At 40.0% G+C, this 21,106-nt stretch overlaps 1 protein-coding gene across 3 annotated transcripts in view; it reads left to right on the top strand.

Annotated features, from left to right (window-relative positions):
- Positions 1–21,106, top strand: part of TMPRSS6 (transmembrane serine protease 6) — a 1,200,807-nt gene that overhangs the window by 873,886 nt on the left and 305,815 nt on the right. The gene's annotated exons all lie outside the window — the stretch shown is intronic.

The raw sequence follows: 21,106 nt of genomic DNA, 5'->3' as shown, positions 1-21,106 counted from the left end.
ACTCAGGAATCATAGGAAAACTCACTAAGCTAGGCATTGACCCTTATATCACTAGGTGGGTTGCAAACTGGCTCACAGATAGAACCCACAGTGTGAAAGTAGTTGGCTCCAAGTCAGATTTCTGACCAGTCATGAGTGGAGTCCCACAAGGTTCGGTCCTGGGTCCTTTCCTGTTTGGTATCTATTTCTCTGAAGTCCAGGCCAACACGAAGGGACTCTGGCTGACAAAGTTCACAGATAACTGCAAGTTGGGAGCTATTATTAGCTCCCCAAGTGATGTTGACATCCTACAGAAAGGCCTCACCAAGACCAACGATTGGTGTCAAGACCATGGCCTTAAGCTCAATGCCAACAAATGTGCCGTCATCCACTTTGGGAAAAACTTGGTTTGCATGAATTACCACATCAATGGTAGTCCACTGAACACAGAAGGCATTATAAGAGATCTGGGAACACAGGCTGACAGCAACCTCTCTTTTGACCACCACATTGCCACTGTGGTCAGAAAGTCCTTCTATGTGGCACATCTCATTACTAAGGGTTTTGCATCCAGGAAGTAAGAGGTCATTGTCTTCCTCTACTCTTCCCTCATTAGGCCAGTCATCAAGTACAATACCCCATTTCGCATGTACCTCACTAGACACCTGCAACAACGGGAGGGGGTGCAAAAATACATCAAAAAGAGGATCCTAGACTTTAAACACTTGTCCTATATGGATAGACTCAAAAAACTCCAACTATTCTCTGTCTCATATCACCTACTTAGAGGCAATCTCTGTTTGACTTACAAAGCCATGTCTGACCCAGCTCTGTTAGAAATGCTACATCTAAAAAAATCCCAATCCCTGTGCACTACATGCTCTAGAGGCCTCATCCTCATTACCACAATCAACAGAACGTGGTGAAGGGATAGGTTCATAACACAGAGACTACCCATGCTATGATATAGACTTCCCATACATGTCAAACAGAGCACCTCACTAGCCCTGTTCAAGAGAAATCTTGATGAGTGAATGGGAAATAGAAAATTCACCCCAGGGATCACTCCAGTGGCTCTACTCGACAAAGACACTGGGAACTAAGGTCAGGTGGCACGATGCCAGGGTAATCCTATGGGCTAGGCTTGTAAAGGCTCTAGGGCCATTAGCCTAGTACACACCTATGAACCTATGAATCTATGAATTATGGAATGTCACATAACTAGTTCTGAGGCAGCAGGTGCAAGTATAGGGCTGGAGTACAGATGGTCCTGGGTTCTAGTACAGGGTGTGCAACCTTTTTTTTACTGTTGTGACATTGTAAGTGATAACAATGAACTGAAACATGAACAACTATTTTTAAACTTTCTTGTGGCAACAGCTGTCAGTGTAAGACTGCCATACACATGGCCCTGGGTTCTAATACAGGATATTTCACACATTGGTACCGTTGTTCCATTTCCCATTATATTCACTCTCAGTTATAACACTTTAGATAGCATAGCTGATCTTAATTCTATGTATGAGGGGTGAGCACTATTATTGTGTTAGACTAATCTTCCAGTTGCAATTATTTCACTCCTCACTGCTTGGCACTGCTTCTTTCTGCACACCATCGCACAAATGAGTTCATGGTTGTGTGCACTCCTGTAAACATGATAACTGGAATTGGCAGGAAAGTGTCAGTCTCCATTGTGCTAGATCTGCTGGTAGATAGACATGGCTAGCATTAGTGGGGAAAGTGCCAGGTTTACGGCACATAGGTGGGGTGTCTAGGAGTCCAAGATATTTACTGGACTCCTAGTAAAGCTCCACAGCCAAAGGCTTCTGCATGGGGACTGTTCTGGCTCCCATTACAAGTCTGAGGCATGGGATACTTTAGCCCTGGCTGTAGCATGCCACTGGTATCCTGCTTACTGCAGAGCAATGTAGGCATCATTTTAATGACCTATCTAAGGCCTTTGATACTATCCTGCATCCGTGCCTCATAGTGAAGATCTCCCATCTAGGAATTAGGTCATATAGTACTAGATAGATAGCCAACTGGATCACCGACAGCACACGCACTGTCAAAGTTGGGGATTGCACCTCTACCACTAGCCCACTTACCAGTGGAATACCACAAGGATCTATGCTGGGCTCTCAACTGTTTGGAAGCTACTTCCCTGAAGCACAGACAACAGTAGATGGTCTGTGGTTTATCAGTTTTGCAGATGACTGTTAATTGGATGCACACATATACAGTCCCCCGATCATGGCAACATATTACAGAAGGGGCTGACATAGACAAATGATTGGTGACAAACTCATGGAATGAACCTTAAAGCAAACAATGCTTAATCGTCCCCTTTGGCAATGAAGTACCCCTGCTAATTATGATATACATAACACCCCTCTAAGCTCAACTACAGTGTTGTGAGAGTTGGGAACATATGTTGATAGCAATCTACACTTTCATCACTATGTGTACACAGTGGTGAGACTCACATTCTGTATTGTGCACCTCATACATATGGACATCACATCCAAAGCCAGGGAGGTCATAGTTCTGCTGTACTCTACCCTTATCAGACAACTAATTTAGTACAATGTTCCCTTCTGTCTGTATCTCACCAGACGCCTGCAGCAATTGGAGGAAACACAGTCATTTTGTGACTGGAAGAATACAGGGCCACCAAAACATTACATACATGGAAAGACCGAAAGATCTGTCACTGTACTCAGTATTATGCAGGCTGCTAAGAGGTGACCTATGCCTGGCTTACAGAGCAGTCTCAGACCCTGCCCTACTGGAAATGCTGGGCATCTGCAAATCAAATGGAACAAGAATAACTTACTCCAGGGTTCTCAACCTAGCCTATGACATAAACAGAACATGCTGGGGACACATATATATTCCCCAGCAATTGACACTCCTCTGAAATAGGCTCCCACTGCATGTGAAGCATTGGTTTTCAATGACTCTGTTCAAGCACAACCTTAACAACTGGATGGGTGATTGTAAAGTCACTTCTGGGGTGGCACCTATGTCCCACATGGACAGGGCCAGTCGGTGCAGCTCACAAAATTGCTCTGCTAACAGTGACCATCTAACTGTGTTCAGTAAGGGTATTTGTGTTTTTACAGAGCTGGCTTGTAAACACCCTAGGGCCATTAGGCCACTAGCCTTCTATGAACTTATGAAGCTATGAACCTATGCAGGCCTCCCAACCTCTTGTCTCCCACAAGGCCTGCTGATGTCATCTACTATGTGTTGACCTGCACTCTTGTAAAAATCACACTTGTGCCATGGCATTTGCATCAAGTACTAAGTTTTGTAGTCTGTGTACTTAGATAGGGGTTCTATTCTCTCTGCAGTTAACTGTGTGTGTGTGTGTGTGTGTGTGTGTGTGTGTGTGTGTGTGTGTGTGTGTGTGTGTGTGTGTGTGCATGCAATCTCGATTGACATTACAGAGAGCATTTTACACTAGCATGCAGGAAACTTTAATTGCCATACTGTCCTCAACAAACACTGCTGATGTCATTAGCTATAAACTGCTGTCCAAAACACTGCAAGTCAGACTTGTGCTGTGGAACTTGTGTAAAGTATTGAGTTCTGCAGTCTGTGTACTTAGGTAGGGGTTCTGTTCTCACTGCAGTCAAGTGTGTGTGTGTGTGTGTGTGTGTGTGTGTGTGTGTGTGTGTGTGTGTGTGTGTGTGCTCTTGCTTGACTTTACAGAGAACAATTTTACACCAGCATGTAGGACATTGCTATTAGCATATTCTCCTCAACAGACACTGCTGATGTCATCAGCTATATCAGATTTGTGTATACGCAGTACTTCTACCAGGGAGGGCAGGGTCAGAGACTGGCCTAGAGGTCAGACAGATGTCACCTCATCCTATGCAAGAGCTATTACAGTGATATGACTTTTAATCTTTCCACGTACATCATGACATGGTTTGTATGCCCTGTGTTTTCATGATGAGAAAGCCCTGTGGTCTCTCAAACTGCTGCATGTGTCTGGTGAGGTACATGCAAAAGAGAGCATTATACTCTATTAGTGTTCTTATGAGGTTAAAGTAAGTGCTATCATACAATCCTAAGATCTGAATATGATGGCATGGGATTACTGGTGGTATTATTTTGATATTGTCCTTGATTGTGGTTGCTTCTTTTAATGTTTTCCATGAACCTTTACCTGTTCCCCACTTGCTGGAGACCTCTGCTGAGATTATACTTATATTCAATCCTATCAGTTTGCACAGCTTTACAATATGCACCCTACCCCCAATTGTATGTCAGATCCCTGATAGATGTCCTCTGCATTATTCATGTAAAGATGCTTATCTCACAAACACACATCCTCCGCGTTGTTATGTCACCTTGTGTGACAGTCACATAAAACACATTTTCACTGGACAGTCCCTACTGTACCATATAGATATGTGACTAGTGCTGCTGCAACAACCATCTTCCATTGACTTGCCCTCATCTGCTGCATATTAGGTTGTTTCACCTGTCCTCTTTCATTGTGTTCATTCCTATAATGTATCTGTATGTTCCTATTCAATACACACACTTCTCCTGAGTGTTCATTTTACATGACAGTCCATGTCCAGTTACAGGTCATTTACACAGCTTCAGTAGTACAGAGTGCCAGGAATAGGATATCACAATATTCTGCACTGTAGATACACTGTTCTGTACTGGGTTTAGACCATATACTTTGCATTCATACCTCTCAAGTGTCCAGATATTCCCAAGATATCATGATTTGTTACTTATCAAATTTGTCGCTTTCTGCCATATCACTGGGATGATCTCATGACTGATGTGATTCAGTATTACATGCATTTGAGTTCATACCTCTCATGTGAATCAGTATTACATGCATTTGAGTTCATACCTCTCAACTGTCCTTATTTGTGCAGAATGTCCAGTTTTTGTCTCTATTTTTGATCTTTTCCTCATAACATTCTGGTTTCCTGGCAAATCATCAGCATGTTGTTGTGGATTGAAGTCAGTAAATAATGACAGACATTTGAGTTTCAAACTTCATGCTCTTCAGAAAATTCATGCTACTACAAAACATATTATTCTATCAACTGTCTAGGTTTGTAAGAACAATATTAGAATCTGTCCCTATTTCTTGCCCTTTGCCCCCCCCCCCCATTATTTATGTATTTGTCCAGATTTTGTGCTCTTAAGAGGTTGAGAGGTATGTTTGAGTTTCATTCTACCACATTTCTATGTGACATCTATGTCAGACATGTCCCTGGTTCTGGTTAATTATCATCGCATTATGTTGGCCATTGTGCAGATGTGTTGAGCTAACAGATTGAGAGCTACCTGTGAAGCCCTGGTGATCATTGTTGCATTCCGTACAAAACCACAGACTGTAGCTGTAAACAGAATTATTATCCACATTTGCTTACATGGTCTGCTGGCCAGCAACACTTTTGCCAGCTGTGAAACTTTGCTTAGACACGGCGGGTGGCATGAATATGCATTCCGTGGTGCTGCAAGCTGCAGCTCACCACACACCACTGCGCACACTTGTAAACTCCATATAGGCTTCATGCAGAGCCTACATGGATTTTATTGAATCCCTTGGGATAATGTAAGCTAGATAATTAAGAAAGGATTAAACTGATACTTAATCATGCTATTAGTGATTATCAGATTTGGCAAGGTGTCAAATGCTTTAGCAAGATCTAAACAAACCACACCTACTTTCAAACCCAAATCAAGACCTGGTGTAAACTCATGTTGGTGAATATCCATTAGTGCATAGTAATTATTATTAGTGTTGAAATAAGAAGTCTTTCAAAGCACTTCTCCAGTAAAATAATTAAACTAATAGATCTAAATTTTAATGTCCTGCTTATCTCCTATTTTATACATTTAAATAACTGAAGATGTTTTCCAAGTCTTACAGATATACTAGTAATAAGTAAACCAATGTAAACCAATCTAGATCATATACAAAATAAAAATTAAGTTAACTTTAATTCTAGATATTAAGATAGCAGGAATATAATCCAGACCCAGTGATGTTGTTTTAATTATTCTGTCAAGAGACCGTTTGATGGAATATAGAGTAATTGTAGGACAAGTGGGCTTGGAGCAGTCCATAAGCATAGCTTTTGGTACACTATGATCAGTAAAAGTGGCACTTGAGTTACAAAAATACTTATTAAAATTTTCAGCAATTCTTACTTGATTATGTAGTGTTTTGCCATTGATATCAATAAATCTTACAGAGTTCTTAGTGTGACTGAATAGCACTATTAATGCATTTATAAAACTGATTATTTCTAGAACAAATTGCTTACCTAGTTTCATATTTAGATTTTTTCATTGTTTGAAACACATTAAATTGTTTGTCTGTATTAATCAGTTTGGTTTTAATTTGTCTTGGTAAATATTTCTTATAAAACTGAAAGGTTTATAAAATGTTCTTATAAAGAATAATTAACTTAGAAGCCCACAAATATGGAAGTGTAGATCTTTCCAAACAGGCTTGAACTATTAGTCTAGACTGGCATGAATTAAACAGAATGTTATCTTATTTACAATAAACATGATCAGGTTAATTTTGAACAGTAATACTTTTACAGTTTAGCAATCAATAGTCATATTTCCTATCTCAAGTCTGATTAAGTTAATATTGAGAAATTAATTTAAATATTAAAGAATTATGATCAGAACAGCAAAAAGTAAACCACCCTTCACATTATTTATCAGTGAGTCACAGTTTTATTAAAATAACTTCTAGGATGATTTTATTACAATTTGGTTCATTAATTAGGTAAGCAATAATGCCTGACAGGGTGTGTGTTAATGTGTAACTAACACCCGCCCAGAGGTGTTATGAGGCCCGACTCCACAGGCAGAGGGCCTCTGCACCCATGGAAGGGCATTAATTGCACATTAACGCACACATCCTGGAGGGCATTATTGCACTTAGAGAATGGGCTCTCTATAAAATTGTTGTGTTTTGCTTATTACTTTTTAAGTATTATATTATTTTTTGTATATTTTTGATGTAAAATAGTTCCTCCACCTAATGTTTTAAACTTTATGTAGTATATGTTAATGATGTTGAAGGAAGCATTTTACATCAAAAATATATAAGAAAATAATATAGTACTTAAAAAAAGAAATAAGTAAAACACAACAATTTTACAGACAGCCCGTTCTCTCTCTCATACACAGCCACTTCTACATTCATGCATGTATTCACTCACCCAAGATCTCTCTCAGCCTCTCTCGATCTCTCTCTCTCTCTCTCACACACACACACACACACACACACACACACACACACACACACACACACACACAGTCTCTCCTGCTTTCATGCACACATTCACCCACACAAGACCGCTCTTTCTCTCTCTCTCTCTCACACACACACACACACACACACACACACACACACACACACACACACAGTCTCCTCTGCTTTCATACACGCATTCACTCACATGCTCAGATAGGAAAATAAACACACATACACATACATACATGCATACACACACATACACACAAACATAAGCTTCTTTCTTTTTTTTTTTTTTTTTTTTTTTACTCTCGCTAAAGAGCGAGTGTAAAACTAGTGGCAGCCATTAGTTTTTTAGCGGTCCAAGCTCCACGGCAGCTTGATATGCTGCCATGAAGTGGCAGACTCATTTTTCACTGGGCATTACTTGTACATTAATACCCTGCTGGAGAACATTTGTTTTCCAATCAGGATAGTGATGTACAGTAAGCAGATTCTCTAACCGACAGTAACCGTGCATTACTAATAGGTCTAAAAATCCTGTATAATGGATGATGAAGAAATGCATTTTATCCAGTCAACCTTTGCATAGTTCAAGTCACCAGTAAGAATAACATTATTTTGGGTTATTGAACTAGATGAATAAGATAAATATTCCAAATAAAGACTAACTTTTACACAAGGCTTAAGTTAATTGTCTGAACATGGACCTTAAGGTTTAATTCTAGAATTTCAACAGGAATAGTTTCTAGAGAAATAAGAGTAGAATGAAAGAGATCCTTGACCAATAAGAGCACAGCACTACCGTCTCTATTTGGTCTTAGACATTCATATCATATTAACTTTAATTAACTCATTAACTCAGTGAAAAAATATATTATATGGCTCTTACTTGCTTCTTGCCTCTTGCCTGGATGGATTCTTGCTAAAATTCAAAGTCTGATTATATTTGCATTCACAGTCTGTTGCATACAGAAACTTGCAGAATATACACTGATGAGAGAATATACTTTGCAGCATCAACTTTAAAGAGCAGTAACAAATAACTTTTTATAATAAATCAAACAAAACCACGTTGCAGCTTAAAAGTACTGTTCCAACTTTACTTCTCATATAGTGCAGATGATGTGAGAGATATAACATTTACCTCAGAACACCAAATGTGTTCCTACCATATCCCTAAACAACTGGATTTATACAGCTCTTTATATACTCTTTTAGTCATGCATAAACATATTTTGGAGAATTGCTTATCCTGTAGAAACAATACTAAACTTCCTTGTTTAACAATGTCTTGTAAGAGACCAGCTTTTCTGACAGTGTGAATATCCTGTAACAGTGTCCTGATGTCCATGTAGAAAAACATATTTTTGAGGAAACACATTGTCCTGTATTCTATTTGAATCTGTGTATAGAAACATGTGTTCTTATGTCAATGCTGATAAGCATATCCTGTTTTTTATGAAGAAAAACATATTTTTGAGAAAACACATTGTCAGAGATCAACTTTTCTGACAGTGTGAACATCCTGTATTTTATTTGGATCTTTGTATAAAAACATCTGTCATCCTGTTTTTCCATGCAGAATAACATGTCATTGTTCTTAAAAAGCAGATTTTGCATTTTTGTTCTTGCATATATCCTGTTTTGAGTCTGTAAGGGAAAAATGTCCATTCAGCAGATTCCTTTTCCAAGCCATGGTCATTTAGTATGACTGCTGATCACATATTACTTAAACTTTGTTTCTGCATTTAAGCAAGCCTTTTCTTTCAGCATATTTACAACATAATTAATTTCAGATTTATATTCATAAAATCTAACACTCAGAGTAACGTCTCACAGTGCCTCTCTGCTTACATCTGAGTGTGCTGCGAGATGATAGGAAATGCAAGCTGTTACTCCCGAGTACCTTCAACAGATGTGAGAAACTGCACTGTAGATTTATAATGTGAGCAGCGTGTAAAACACACTCAAATCGTAACCTAACTGTTATTTAACTTATATAGTTACTATTCTGTGTGTTTTTACATGCTGCTCACATTAAACTTTTAAAAAAAAATCAGCTTGCAAAGCGGTTGATAAAGCAAGTGGTGGCAGCCAATCAGATTCTAGCAGTCCTAGTCACCACTTGCATAACACCTCCACCCCAAACCTAAATTTCTTTTGTTCTCCACGAATAAATAGAGAATCCAGCAGCAGGTAATTCCTTTCTTTTTACTGATATTTGCAGATTTTACATGCTGCTGGATGGCTCTATTTATTTTGAGGATGGATCGTAAGGATCGGTATTGGAGACACCAGTTTGGCTGCTGTTCATAGGTTCATAGGTTGGTACTAGGCTATCGGCCCTAGGGCCTATACAAGCCTAGCCATAACAATTCCCTGGCTATTTCTTCCCAGAATATTTACTTCCCTGGTCCCATGTCTAGCAGGATGACTGATGTGATCCCTGTGGTGAATTTCCTATCTCCCATCGAATTGTCAAGTTTCCTTTTGAAGAGGGCCAAAGAGGCACTCAGCTTGACATGTATGGGCAGTCTATTCAAGAATATGAGGAGTCTGTGGGTCAGGAACCTATCCCTCCAAATTGTTTTGTTCATTCTGATGACCAGGTTTAGATCTCTGGAGCATGTGGCTCTGAGGGATTGGGATATCTTTAAGTGTAGCATGTCCAATAGCACTGGTTTTGACATGGCCTTGTATGTTAAGCAGATATCACTTCTAAGTAGGCGATATGCAACATAGTATAGCTGGAGTTTTTTTAGATGGTCAGCATAGGGCATCTGCTTTAGGCCTGTGATTCTTTTAGTGAGGTATTTCTGTGGCTTTTCTAATAGGACATTGTACTCTATAATGGGTCTAATGAGGGAAGAGTACAATGGGACAATGACCTCCTTTTTCTGGATGAAAAGCCTTAGTAATGAGGTGTGCCTCATAGAAGGATTTCCTGACTGTTGTGGCTATGTGGTTATCGAAGGTGACACCACTGTCCACCTGTATCCCTAAGTCCCTTATCATACTTTTGGTGTTAAGTGTACTGCCACATATGTGGTAATTCATGGGTACATGTTTTTTTCCCAAAAGGGATAACTATACATTTCTTGGCATTGAGCTTGAGCCCATGGCTCTGGCACAAAGCATCTGTTTCTGGAAGGCCCTTTTGTAGAATATCCACATCATTTGGGGATTCAATATTGACTCTCAGTTTGCAGTCATCTGCAAACTTTGTCAGCCAGAGTCCCTTAGTGCTGGTCTGTCCTTCAGAGAAGTAGATGCCAAACAAGAGCAGTCCCAGGACTGAACCCTGAGGTACTCTGCTTGTCACTTATTTGGAGATGGATTTTGAGTTGGCTACTTTACAGTCTGGGTTCTGTCAGTAAGCCAGTTGGCAACCCATTGAGTGACATAGGGATTAATGCTCAGCTTAGTAAGTTTATCTGTGATTCCAGAGTGGGGGATGGTATCAAAGGCCTTGACAAGGTCCAGATAGACTTTGTGGACCACCTTACCCTTGTCCACAGATCTGGAGACTGATTCGAAGAAGTCAGTCAGGTTGAGGAGACAAGATTGTCTCTTTATGAAACCAAACTGGGTGGGGTCCAGTGTTTGAAGGCTGCCAATCTCTTTGTTTATAAGTTCCATGATAATGCGTTCCATGGCTTTGCAGATCAGGCTAGTCAGACTGATGGGACGATAGTTCCCGGGATCCAAGGTGGATCCCCCCTTGTGGAGTAGGATAACTGTAGCTGTGTGCCACTCATTGGGCATGAGGTGAGGCTATGATTAAACATGACACTTAGGTGAGATGCCAGTTCATTTTGTCGTTCATGTAATACACAGCCCGGGATATCATCTGGTCCCATGGATGCTGTATTCTTAGCTTTGGAGAGTGTGTTTTTGACCTGTGTGGCCATGATTACCGGAATTTGGCAATCTTTTGGTATTGAGATGGGCCCTTTAGGGGGTGAGAGGGGGGTGAAGTTGGCACTGAATCAATCTGCCATCTGATATCAGGAAGTAATTGTTAGCTTTCTTCTTCCTGGCCCAAGAACTGCTTTTCCTGTCCTTTAGGTAAGGTATTTGTTGATAATAGAGTTTTGGTTACTGCGGGCAGGACTGAGATGCACTGTAATCATTTTTTTTTAGTTGCATAAATAATTTATTTCCAAAGCAGGGGATTTTGCAGCTTTAAGAATGAATGCATGACAACCCCTTTAAATGTGGAACATAAACTTTTTAGGACTCCAAATGAGGCACACTCCTATGAATGAAGTACATTTGAGATATTTTGTGTACACCTGTAAATAATAAGCACATTGATTTAGAATCTGTGGGGAAAACTTTTATCTCAAGTTTTGTCCCTAATTTAGAGAAGTATTGTGCCAATGATAAACACATGCCACTGGAAAGAACCATATGTGCTACTATGGAAACTGGTTTATAAATAGAGTAAGATTTCAGAAAGCAACTGCTCTTAAGTAAATACTAAAAGAAAAAAACTCAGACAGCCAGATTTTACAACCATACTGCATTCACCACACTGCTACCTCTGCGTCAATAACATTGGTGGTCAGCCTAGTAACGCTAGCTGAAAGTACTGAAAATGAGATTTCACCTGTCGATAGCAAACAGTGATACACATACCCTTTGTTTTATGCACATTTACAGACTATCAACGTGGTATGCAGTCATGCATTTACACTACAAAAGCTACTACAACCCATCAACGACTACTAAATAAACTGGGGCTTAAACTGTGAATTGTGTGACAGTTTAAAAGTTGGTGCACTTTGTTTTACACCACTCTTAACATCAGTACCTGCCCAAGGAAAGAGCCACATGGAAAACACCAACCCAAAACATATATGCTGTTTTACTAATCCACTTGTACCTGATACACTCACTATACGCCTGTTGCAGCCTACCTGTTAAAACCAGTGGGGGGGGGGGGGCAGCACCAAAACGTACAATTCAAAGCCACCTAACAGCACTGTGCAGGATAGCACCTAATGTGGTTTGCAGCTCCGCTAGCAACGAGATTTAAAGTTACTATTTTTTTGTATTGAGAAGCAGTCCTATGTCCATTAGACATAGACTTGGTACTTCTGTGCTCTATTTTTTCTTTTGTGGGAAGTTAAACAACCCAAAAAGGATATGAAATGAAAGTGAAAGTTGGTCATAGGCGCCTAATTGCCCATGCCCCGTTATGGAATTATACATCTCCCAAAATTATGAAACACGGTTTGTTTTCATGTGCACATTTGTTAACTCCCAGTCTGGGCATGGTATAATCTACCAGTGTTGTACATCCTCAAATAATATCTTATTGTTTTTGTTCTTCAGCAGCACAATTCGTCTGAGTTAGTCAATGGTAAAATAATCCCATTTCATTCCTTAAGTGGATCACAAATAACAACAGTTTTGTAACTTTAACATAAACTGTTGCCAGCTGGAAGATACATTTTGCTTAGAATCATTACCTTGTCATAAAATGGGCTTGGACCTCTTTTGCAAAGCTTCCACCTTCCCCCACTGTGTAGCACTTATTTTCTTTTCTAGTTGTAACTCAGTGTTACAGGTTTTCAGTACTGCTACAGTATGTGCAGAAACATATTAGTGTTATAGCTGTTAAAATGCCAGTAACCATTCATAATGACTCTCGGTTGGCTAGCTGTTTTTGTGGGGAAATGTACAGCGCATGGTACGGGGTAGACGCTAGGGTTTACCATGGAAGGTAGAGTCCAGCCAATGGGCAAAATAGGAAGATGAATATTGGGGCAGGAGAGGGTGGATTACAGAAGGGACATATGGTGGGTGTGGCTGCTTTCTACATTTAAGCGTACTGAGACTGGTGGTAATAAAAATAATTTTTAGGAGTCGGACTGATTTACTTGCATAGATGTTTGGTTAAATTGCATCATGCCTTCTCATTTCAGTCTGGCAGTTGGTGCACAGGGTTAAGGCTGTGAGCTAAGGTTCTAGTGGTATAGGCAGGGTCGGCCTTACCTTAAGCCAAGTGGTGCCCTAGGAAAAAAGGGCTCCACAGCGCACACACACCCCAGACACCATGTGATGTCCCCATCCTGCTCTATTTTCACCATCCAGTTTACTGGAAAAGCACCCCTGCTAGAGCGGCACCCTAGACATCCACCTAGTTGGCTTATGCATAAGGCTGGCTATGGGTATAGAGTTTGGCAACTGGAAATTTGGGCCAGGCTCCACAGTAGTCCCCTCACTGCAAGCCTAGTAACCACCTATAGTCCTTTCACCTGAGTAAGTAAGTCACTTACACTGAGAACAAGTCGTTTGGAATCAGGGCATCCTTACAGTGATATAAGTCACTTACACTGAGAGCGTTTTGGAATGTGATTGCTGGTTTGAAACTGATATTCCCCCAACTGTTTTTTTTTTCAGTTTTGAGATTAACATTCTGGCCTAGGTGCATATTTATTTGTTTTTCACTTGTATATTTGCTGCAGACATTTCAGATTGTCATGTGCATGTATTAATATGTAGTATATATATATATATATATATATATATATATATATATATATATGGTTCTACCTCACTTCAACGACACGCCGGAACATCGACAGGGAAATCGCGAGCCCCAGAAGATCGACAGCGCAGAAGACCGACGCGACGGGACCTAGAAGATCGACAAGCAGAAGACCGACCCGACGGATGAAAGCACCGACGCCGAGGATGCCGAAATGGGAAAAGGCTGTGTAAGTATGCGGTAGTGACGGACGTTAGGGTGCGAGTAAGGTAAGTGGGGATAGGGGTGGGTTAAGTGAGTTAGGGTTAGGAGCGGGTCAGGTAAGTGTGCGGTAGTGATTGTGTTTGGGTTAGGGCGGATAAGTGAGTTAGGGTTAGAGCGGGTCAGGTAAGTGTGCAGTAGTGACGGACCTTAGGGTTAGGGTTTGGGTCAGGGTTGTAGGTAGTTGTGTATGTATGGTTTAGTGTGGGTTTGTAGGGATTTTGGTGTGCTTGTGTTGTGTATGTGGTTTTTGGACGGGGAATGTGTTTTGGTTGTTGATTGTGGTGTGTGAAGTGTATGAGGTTTCGTGTTTGTGTACCGTCGGTTATTTCGTTCTCGGGCATGTGGGATTTTGTGTTTTTGTACTGTCGGTTATGTGGTGTCGGTGATTGCGTTGTCGGTGTTGTGGTGTTTCGTTTATGTGAGGTAGAACCATATATATATATATATATATATATATATATATATATGTGTGCTTCCAGTAATCTGACATATATTCTGGGAAAACACACTATAGATTCAGAATGTCTTTGCATGTCTTGGCACTGTCTGCTAAAGGTAGCAGCAAAAACTGGCCATTTATACTGCTATGGTGCAATGTGTATTGCTGAAGATTTGACAGCAACAGTACTGGGGTACATATACAGATATAGGCAAACCTTTGCTAGGTTGTAAGCATTATGTAGGAGTTGGGCATGATATGGACTACTGTGAGTCCATATATGCCAGCCAATATGTAATGCTTATTTTTGGTATGTAAGTAACAGTGGTGTGTTGTAGGCTTTCTGTGACTAAGATATAGAGAAAGCCAGCATGGGAGTAGAGGAGAAATGTGATATGGCTGCATGCCTCTTTATAAAAAATAGCATATAGTTGCTATGCCCTGCCATATTCTGATCACCTGGTCATTCGTCATACACTAAAAAAAAAAATCTATTTTGTCCTGTACGCGCAGCCAGAACTACCACTAATACAGAACTCTTCAAAGGCAGCATTGCTCTGCACATTTTATAAGACATATGGCACACATATTATTCTTTACCATACTGGATATACAACACTTCAGTAAACTAGACATCTAATTCTGATATATTCTTATACAATGTGCTACACCATACCCATCAACTGCATTCTCTATGTATACTGGTTAAGTGTAGACATGTATGAATTGCTATATTAATATACAACAGTGTGTATGTTTGGAGTATCACAGGTCAGGACATAAAGAGGTCATACATAATACATATGTCTTTTAGTATGAAAGGTCATTTGCAGTGGTGCATACAGCACATGCAATCTGACATAGAGCAAACGTTTTTGTTGCTAATGCCCATGTCAGGATGTATATGGCATCTGATACAATAGTCTGACAATGCTGATACTTGATCAGGGTTTCGGCAATTATCACTGTCAAGTGGACTGATCATTTCAGCAGCACAGAAATATATGTGCAGGTGTGTAGGTCTATTGCCTTATTTTGTTTATGTTACAGTAGGTGGCCTGGAGTGCCAACTACCTTTTCTAGTCACAGCCTTGTTAATGTATGAAATGAAATACAATAGAAATAGACAAAACAAAATGACGCATAAGTACAGATAAAAAAATTGTGCAACAGCAGGATAACTACATTAGATCTTCTTCTTCTTCTTCTTCTTCTTCTTCTTCTTCTTCTTTTGGCTGCTCCCGTTAGGGGTCGCCACAGCAGATCAACTGTTTCCATTTCTTCCTGTCCTCTGCATCTTGCTCTGTCACACCAACCACCTGCATGTCCTCTCTCACCACATCCATAAAAGGCCTCCCTCTTTTCCTGTTACCTGACAGCTTCATCCTTAGCATCTTTTTCCCAATATACTCTACATCCCTCCTCAGCACATGTCCAAACCAATGTAATCTTGCCTCTCTGGCTTTGTCTCCAAACCTTCCAACCTGGGCTGAGCCTCTAATATACTTATTCCTAATCCTGTCCATCCTTGTCACACCCAGTGCAAATCTTAACATCTTCAACTCTACCACGTCAAGCTCTGACTCCTGCCTTTTTGTCAGTGCCACTATCTCCAACCCATATAACATAGTTGGCCTCACTACCCTCTTGTAGACCTTCCCTTTCACTCTTACTGGTACTCGCCTGTCACAAATCACTCCTGACACTCTGATCCATCCACTCTATCATACCTGTACTATCTTCTTCACCTCTCTTTCACACTCACCATTACTCTGAACTGTTGATCCCAAGTACTTAAACTCATCCACCTTCGCCACCTCTACTCCCTGCATCCTCACCATTCCTCTGTCCTCCCTCTCATTCACACACATATATTCTGTCTTAGTCCTGCTGACCTTCATTCCTCTTCTCTCCAGAGCATATCTCCACCTCTCCAGGGTCTCCTCCACCTGTTCCCTACTCTCACTACAGATCACAATGTCATCTGCAAACATCATAGTCCACGGGGACTCCTGTCTGATCTCGTCTGTCATCCTGTCCATCACTATTGCAAATAAGAAAGGGCTCAGAGCTGATCCTTGATGTAATCCCACCTCCACCTTAAACACATCCGTCACTCCTACAGCAGACCTCACCGCTGTCACACTACCCTCGTACATATCCTGTACCACTCTTACATACTTCTCTGACACTTCCAACTTCCTCATACAATACCACAACTCCTCTCTAGGCACCCTGTCATATGCTTTCTCTAAATCCACAAAGACACAATGCAACTCCTTCTGATCTTCTCTGTACTTTTCCATCAATACTCTCAGAGCAAACATCGCATCTGTAGTGCTCTTTCCTGGCATGAAACCATACTGCTGATCATTAATCATCACCTCCCTTCTTAACCTAGCTTCCACTACTCTTTCCCCATAACTTCATGCTGTGACTGATCAGTTTAATCCCTCTGTAGTTACTACAGCTCTGCACATCACCGTTATTCTTAAAGATAGGTACCAAAACACTTTTTCTCCATTCCTGAGACATCCTCTCACTTTCCAAGATTTCATTTAAACAATCTAGTTAAAAACTCCACTGCCATTTCACCTAAACACCTCCATTCTTCCACAGGTATGTCATGTGGGCCAACAGCCTTTCCGTTCTTCATCCTCTTCATAGCTATCCTTACTTCCTCCTTGCTAATCCACTGCACTTCATGATTCACTATCCACACATCATCCAACCTTCTCTGCCTCTCATAACTACATTAGATACAGCATTAAAATTAGATATACTGTTAAAATATTTGCTTTAAGATATATTTCTTTCTTTCTTTTCATTTGTTTACTGGGAAAGTCTAGCTCAGTCTTGAGAGACCCATTTTCAGTGGAGGGCCAGGGAGAAAGGATTCTGCAAGTGTTCAAAATAAATACAGTCTGAGATGACTGCAAACATAGCATAGAAGCTAACATTACAGTATCACATAACATAATACATGTTGAGACTGTGATTAAAAACCGAATGTATAAATGACAGAGGGAAGGAGAATCAAATCAATAAAACAAACAATGTACCCATATATGCAGCTAAACAAATGATACATTCATTGGAGATAAGGCGTGCATTAGGCAGTGGGGTGAATGCAGAGATTATTAGCACTAGAGTGAGAATAAGACAGGTGATTGGCTGGAACAGAGTTGAGATGGACGAGGATGGAAATGAGAATTAGGGGATACATGGCTGGTAAGAAATAAGAGTTGAGAAGAGTGAGGGGAGATGAAAATGTTAGTACTGATGAGCAGGATCACTTTGTGAGAAATTATTTTAATAAGGAATTTATCTGGGGGAAGTGAGGTCTTTTGTTTTGCTGGGTTAAGTAACTTTTAGAATTAAATAAAGAGACTATGATATCATGAAGGGAAATGCTGGGAAAGCTTAAATTTATAAAACGTTTACCAACCAGGAATGACTGAAAGAGTGCTGTCTAGACTATGATTGACTGGGGTGAGAATTTGAGAAGATACTGGCATGCTTATTAGAATTTGTAGGGGCTATGCTTAGGATGGAAGGGCAATAATATAACCAGCTGGAGTTGAAGTGGGATTTTAATAGTGACTTGAAGAGTCTGGGATTAGAGGCTTCTCTAATAGATAGGGGAGAGAATCGCAGAGTTTGGCAATGCTGTGTGAGTGCAGCATCTTGTTATGGAGGGTTGCAATAGAGGTTACATTGCACATGGATTGTTCTGAGGATCTGAGTACCTGTTTCATAGTCACACTGCAATGTAATTGATTAATGTAGGGTGTACCTTATACATCTGTAAGCAGTCCATTACCCAGTATTGTGGGATACTGTTCATTGTGTGTGTGTGTGTGTGTGTGTGTGTGTGTGTGTGTGTGTGTGTGTGTGTGTGTGTGTGTGTGCGTGCGTGCGTGCGTGCGTGCGTGTGTGTGTGTGTGTGCAAGACATGCACAATTTATCCATTCATACTTTAAACTCTTCCCCTTTTTGCAGTTCTCTATTATGGCCTTGTTTAACAACAGACAATCCTTTATCCCGTATGACCTTTTTCTATTATCTTTTTTTTCTATTGTCATAATTGATTTTTTTCTAGATGGTTATAAACTCCATCTGCATCAATTCCACTATATAATTTAAATTGACTTACTTCCTGACTATTTCAAGCATGGAGCTACCATATGTTTTTTTTCTTTGCTTTGTCAGTCATTTGTGGATGTTTGGTGGGAGGAAGGGCTCAATATCTAAGTGTTATACTATTTCACTGAATCACTCAGATCTTCAGCTGTTATACTATTTTTACTGAGTAAGTGTTGTACTATTTTTACTGAATGACTATGGCCTTCTCCTAACAGATGATAATGACTTTGTGTTACATAACAGCTGCACAAGGTAATACAATGACTGCCTATTCAACAGGTTATGTGCAGCAATTATCACCTGTGTCTGAGCATGCATAATTTTGTAGGAATGAAACACGGGTCATTATCACATTAACAATAAGTGCAGTTACAATGAAGCAATGAGTCATTATCTTTCCGGTAAAACTCTCAGCAGCCGTGCAATTTCAAGAAATGTAACAATTTTCTGTTATTTTAATTAATTTAATTAACAAGATTTCTGTTATTTTAATTGTTTTATTTAATTGGACATTTATTTAACATTATTATTTGATGCATGTACAAACATTAGCTCATTGATGAAAGCACAGTTCCTTTCCTTCAGTTTATCTGTATTTTCACGAGTAACATATAGATGCAAGTATCCATTAATCCAGGTAATGCATTATGATATACATATATATGTACTCTTCCAATAGATCTGTCAAACATCAGTAGTAATCTGTTTGCATTTTCTTTCCTGTGCTGGTTCATCCACCTTCTGACACTGCTATGGTTTCACGAGCAAGAGAATGACACGTGAGAGCGTGGGTATGTGGCCATTCCTACATTTACTGGGCTGCCAGCCATGTCTCCGTAACTGAAAACCACTACAATTTCAACTTCCCCACATCCAGTGTGAAGGTATGCTAGATTGCAAGAAGAGTTATGCATTGGAGCGGAGTACTGCAGTTGTTGGAAGAGAAGTGTTCCATCTACCCTGAGCCAGACATCCTTGTGCTGCACATTGGAGGGAATGATGTCATCAGTCAACCACTCGGATTACTATGGTTTCAAATCAGAGCAATTTTTGAACACCTGCAGTCATGGTCAAAATGTTGTCATTTTGTGTGGTCTACATAATTTCTTGACAGTTATGGAAAACAGCAAACAGTCAATAGGCAGTGCACAAGTCCAGACAGTTACAGAATGGGTTCATGCATTTTCTTGATGCTCAGGGTCAGTGGATCTACAATCTGTCATGACAGCATCACTGCAGAAGATGTTCACCTGTTCAGAAGGGATGGCGTTCACCTAACTGAGGAGGGCATTGCATTGTTCTTGACCAACCTCCACAATGGCGTAAGGAGAGATATGCAGGATTGGTAACATGCAGCATGTGAGAAGAATGAAAAACACCCGTGACCAAGTAGGACCAGTATGGCAAAGAAAACTGTATTATGAAATGTGTTGTGTAAATATATTTTTCTGAGTTTGGCAAATAACTGTGGTAAGGAGCTGGTGAAGATGGTGAGAAAGAACAACTGTTTCAGGAGAGTGCTAGCATGTACAATCTAATATGTCAGTAACCATCCTGCAATACTTCTTTTTTTATTCTGCTTTTATCAGGCATGTGTAGAGTTTAGATGACAGGAGAGGCTTAGTAATACAGAACTTGATCCCTTAGGTCCATTGCTGATTGGACACATGTAAAGAAAAAAGGCATAGGTAAGGCAGACTGTTGACACTGAAGGAGGTCGTGAGACTGTAGTGGTATCAGCTGTCTGAGTGAGTAGCCAGCACAGCTATCAGACAACTGGGTATGAATGCTGTACACATATACAGATATCTGTTTTTAGGACTCAGTTTATGGAAATTATGATTTTTTTCATATTTTGGTAAATAACTTTGCAAGGGAGCATCTGAATGTGCTAAGTAATACCTCATTTTGAAGACAGCATTGCTTGTTCCAACATGGTAAAAGAACTGTGCCTGTCTGTTGTACACATGTGCAGATATCAAAGTTTGTTTCAGACTTAGGTTATGGAAATTATGATTTTTTTTCATATTTTAGTAAATAACTTTGCAAGGGAGCATCTGAATGTGCTAAGTAATACCTCATTTTGAAGACAGTATTCATTGTTCCAACATGGTAAAAAAACTGTGCATCTATGTTGTACACATACAGATATCAAAATTTGTTTCGCACTTAGGTTATGGAAATTATGAATTTTTCATATTTTGGTAAATATCTTTGCAAGGGAGCATGTCAGTGTTCCAAGTAATACCCCATTTTGAAGACAGTGTTACTCCTTACAACATGGTAAAAGAAATGTGTCTGTGCAGTGTACACATGTACAGATATCACAGTTTGTTTAGTCTTGTAGGATTATGAAAATTATACATTTGCAATACTTCTCATTATTATGCCCATATCTTTGCAAAGGTGATGACACAAATGATACATCATTTTGAAGCTGACATTGAGATGCACAGCTTCTACACTGATATGTACCCTCTGTCTGTTACAGGTGATGAGATATTCTGCT

Source organism: Protopterus annectens, chromosome 1.part0, assembly GCF_019279795.1.
Source record: "Protopterus annectens isolate FY-2018-M chromosome 1.part0, PAN1.0, whole genome shotgun sequence".
NCBI classification, from domain to species: domain Eukaryota; kingdom Metazoa; phylum Chordata; order Ceratodontiformes; family Protopteridae; genus Protopterus; species Protopterus annectens.
Note: the sequence above shows the minus strand (reverse complement) of the source record. Positions and strands in the feature narration are given on the sequence as shown.